This window comes from Montipora foliosa, chromosome 5, assembly GCF_036669935.1.
Source record: "Montipora foliosa isolate CH-2021 chromosome 5, ASM3666993v2, whole genome shotgun sequence".
Lineage (NCBI taxonomy): Eukaryota > Metazoa > Cnidaria > Anthozoa > Scleractinia > Acroporidae > Montipora > Montipora foliosa.
The window spans coordinates 9,046,376-9,050,024 of NC_090873.1; the positions used below are offsets into that span (position 1 = coordinate 9,046,376).

The following is a 3,649-nucleotide window of genomic DNA, read 5'->3' on the forward strand; positions in this document are numbered from 1 at the left end:
CAAAAGGCGTGGTATCCATGTTTCCATGGCAACAGTGACACTTTGCGACTAATTGAGAAATCTATAATTCATTGCATAGAACATATTTCTTTCAGTAATCACGTAACCACTAAGCACTAATTTGCAAATAAATTTACCTGATTGAATCTTTACGATTGAACCGATAACTAAGTTGACAAATTGTGACAAAGAAGCCATTATTTATTTTGACACAACTTTCATTGGGCGTAAATGTAGAATAAATTAACGCATCATTAAAAAGCAACCATGCACAGTATTCAGTTCCTGTAAACAATTGAGTAATTTTTGCAGGCCCTCAGTGAAAATTGCTAATCCAAACGCTTTCGCGCAGGTAAGTTGCAATTGTTCTAGAGATCTAACTAAAGAGCTAGACAGTCTCTATCAGTTAAACCGGAATTCGAGTTTCGCTGACAAATGCGAATTAAATTTTCAAATAATATGCAACACAGCTTCTCTAGGTTTATATAAGATTAACTGGGTTCGCAGGATAAGACCATCTCTTTGGTATGGGTATCCAGATCTAATGACTCAATAGACCTTCTCACGGCTTCCACCAGGTCACCATATATGATTTGTAGGGCATTCACATGTATATGAAACTACAGTAAATATATCCCCCACAAAGTGGCGTTTTCCCAACTTTTCATACAAATGCATATCTCATTTAGCCATCGGAAAGTTAGCCCACTGCAAACGGCCAAACAAACGAAAATTGGATGTTCAAGAATCCCTAAATGAAAACATAGTAAAGAATTTTAAAAGTTAAATGCAAGAGTTAATTTAAAAACACATAACGACATGGGTGTATCAAGTAATACGAATCATTTTTATTTTAATTAATCACAAAAAGGTCTCGACATCTTTCCCCCTATTGATTTCACAACTTTTAAAGTTTATTTTGAAAAACATTTCGTTATAAAAAAATCGCGATAAAATAACATGACATTTTAAAAGCGAAAAGGTTTAAAAAAACGACAACGTTTCGACGAAATCTTAACGCCATTATCATGTAAAACAATAAAATAATAGAAATTGATTATAAATACTAAAGCCACAATAGCTACAATTTACTTATTTATTTGTTTATTTATTTATTTAACGAATTCGCCCAAAGGCAGGTAATATTACAATAGGATACAAGGTCCCCTACTAGAAAAATTACCCGACCCTACCCCTAAAAGAAAAAAGATACAAATCCACCCACTTACAAGCACCCCTTGCTACAAAAAGACAACTTAATAACAAACAAACTACATAAATAGTGTAAATACGAATAAAAAAATGACAATGAAACGATTGAGATGAAGGTTTCAAAACGTTCCACATATGTAACTATATAGGGAAGAGAAAATAGTTCAAAAACACTAAACTAGAAATACGGTTCAATAGGGTAGAGAACATTAGGAACGTATGAAACGTTTCAACATGTACAACTAGTAAATATGTCTTTTCATTGTTAACACTAGCAAGATATCGGGACCTAAGCGATCTGTTAAGATCACCGATCGTTTCACATGTACCTCCGCAAATGTCATTTATTGCATAACCTGTACGTTATGCAATAAATTATACATTGGTGAGACAGGTAGACGACTAGGTGACCGATTCCGCGAACACCTTCGCGATGTTGAGAAGAATGACAAGGATGCATCTAAGCCAGTCGCTCGCCATTTTAATCTGCCCAACCACTCCAAAAAACACATGGCTATCTGCGGCCCTTCCCTACATCTAGGTACGACGGAAAGCCGCAAGAATCTGGAACAAAAATTCATCTTTCAAATCGGCACCCTTAATCCTCACGGTATTAACGAACGCTTTTCATTTAACTAATATATTCCTATTTTTCACGTTGCCATGTTACCAACAATAGCGTAGCTCCTACTCTACTATAAAAACTACACGTAACCCATAATCCCTCGATTCGCTCTGACGAAGGGCTAACTCTCGAAACGTCAGCTTTTAGAATCTCTGTACGGTGGCCAATTTACATTATCAACTCCCTTGATAAACCAAATTTTAGTAAATATGTTCAGACGACGACACTTAGGACAAACTAACTTGTAAGAGCAAATGTCGTCTTGTTTGAAAACAATAGTAAGTCTTTTATAGAAAAATGACTTAACTTTCGTCTTAAATGATTCTAGCAAGCTTTCAGATTTAATATACCCTGGAATAGCAGTCCACAAATTAGAAAAATGCGTACAAAATACGAGTCACGAAACAGGGAGGTTCTTGCAAAATTATTCTTTAGAAAGAGACCTGACGAGCCACGACAGGAACGCCCACTACAAAATACAACTAAATCATCAAGATTTAAGTTTATTAAACCAGCCTTACACTTAAAAAAAAAAGAAAGAAAACATCTAAGTATTCTAGCCAGTAATTAACAACCGATTTTAAAGGATTCCAGTTGGAGTAGGAACCATTAATAACAACTCGTTGCATGCGGCAGCTAAGGTAACTTTCAAACCATGCAAGTAAAGGGCCACAGATACCAAACCACTTTACCTTTTGTCGCAGATTTTTGTGACAAACCGAGTCGAGTGCTTTAGCAAAATCCAATAATATCAAATCGGTAAATCTAATCCAAAAGAAGTTGGGCCACACATGATCTGCCACTTTGGAAACCATACTGAAGGTTGTAGAGCTGATTCTTGATATGTTTGGTCAATTCATTGGCAACAACATATTACTGAATATTAGAAATAACAGGTAGCAGTGAGATTGGTCACTAGTTGCAGACGTCATCACGTTTGCCTTTTTTGTGAACCGGAGTTATATTGGCGTACTTCCACTTACTAAGACAAAAGCCGTGGCTTAACCCAAAGTTGATAAACGCTGTTAAGGAAGGAGACAAAACTTCCGCGCACTCCTTTAAGATAATATTAGGTAAACCATCAGGTCCGACTGATTTGCTTACATTAATGGATCGAAGGAGAGACGTCACCTCTTTCACAGAGACCTGGATCAGATCAAGAGTCTCAGTTAATGAATCTAAAGGAACAAGCTCCTCCGCAATAACGCTACAACCAATGTGATCTTTGTAGATGGACTGAAAGTACTTAGAAAGGCGTTCGTTGAAGCGTGCAAGGTCGTTGGAAAAGACGTCCGCACCATAGTATATTTTATCAGGGATAGGTTTCCTTTTGTTTTTGAAGGAGTAAGACCAACATCGTTTACTGTTATGATGAACTTCATTAACAATGTCAGCAAGGTATTTCTTTCTTGCAGAACGAAACCCTATCTTAATAATTGCCAAGCTGCATCGGAAATCCTCCTTGGATGTGATATTAACTAGACCAGAGCTCAAAGGGAGTTGATGTAAGGCCTGACCAATGGCTTCAAAATTTGCATTTTTGAAGTTGTAACGTAAACTCTTTGCAGGAGTCTTGAAAAAGTAGGAAACCACGATGTCAAAGAGTATGGGGTAGTGATCAGATGGAATTCCAATTTCACTAATACTAACACCACTTTGGAGAGAAGAAATACTGTCTGAATTGTTAGTCAAGACTAAATCCAAAACATTAGCCAGACGCGTTGGAGACTGAATAAGCTGAAATAAATACAAGTCTTTTAAGATATCCACAAGTCTATTTTCGTCATTTGTAGTACAGTGTGAAAAACCAGA

The 3,649-nt window shown here is 36.6% G+C and overlaps 1 long non-coding RNA gene across 1 annotated transcript in view; it reads left to right on the top strand.

Annotated features, from left to right (window-relative positions):
* Nucleotides 1-269: 269 nt before the first annotated feature.
* Nucleotides 270-3,649, top strand: part of LOC138002917 (uncharacterized) — an 8,350-nt gene continuing 4,970 nt past the window's right edge. Inside the window, exon 1 of the long non-coding RNA XR_011123374.1 lies at nt 270-352. This is a non-coding gene — a long non-coding RNA (uncharacterized lncRNA). The remainder of the gene's footprint in view (nt 353-3,649) is intronic.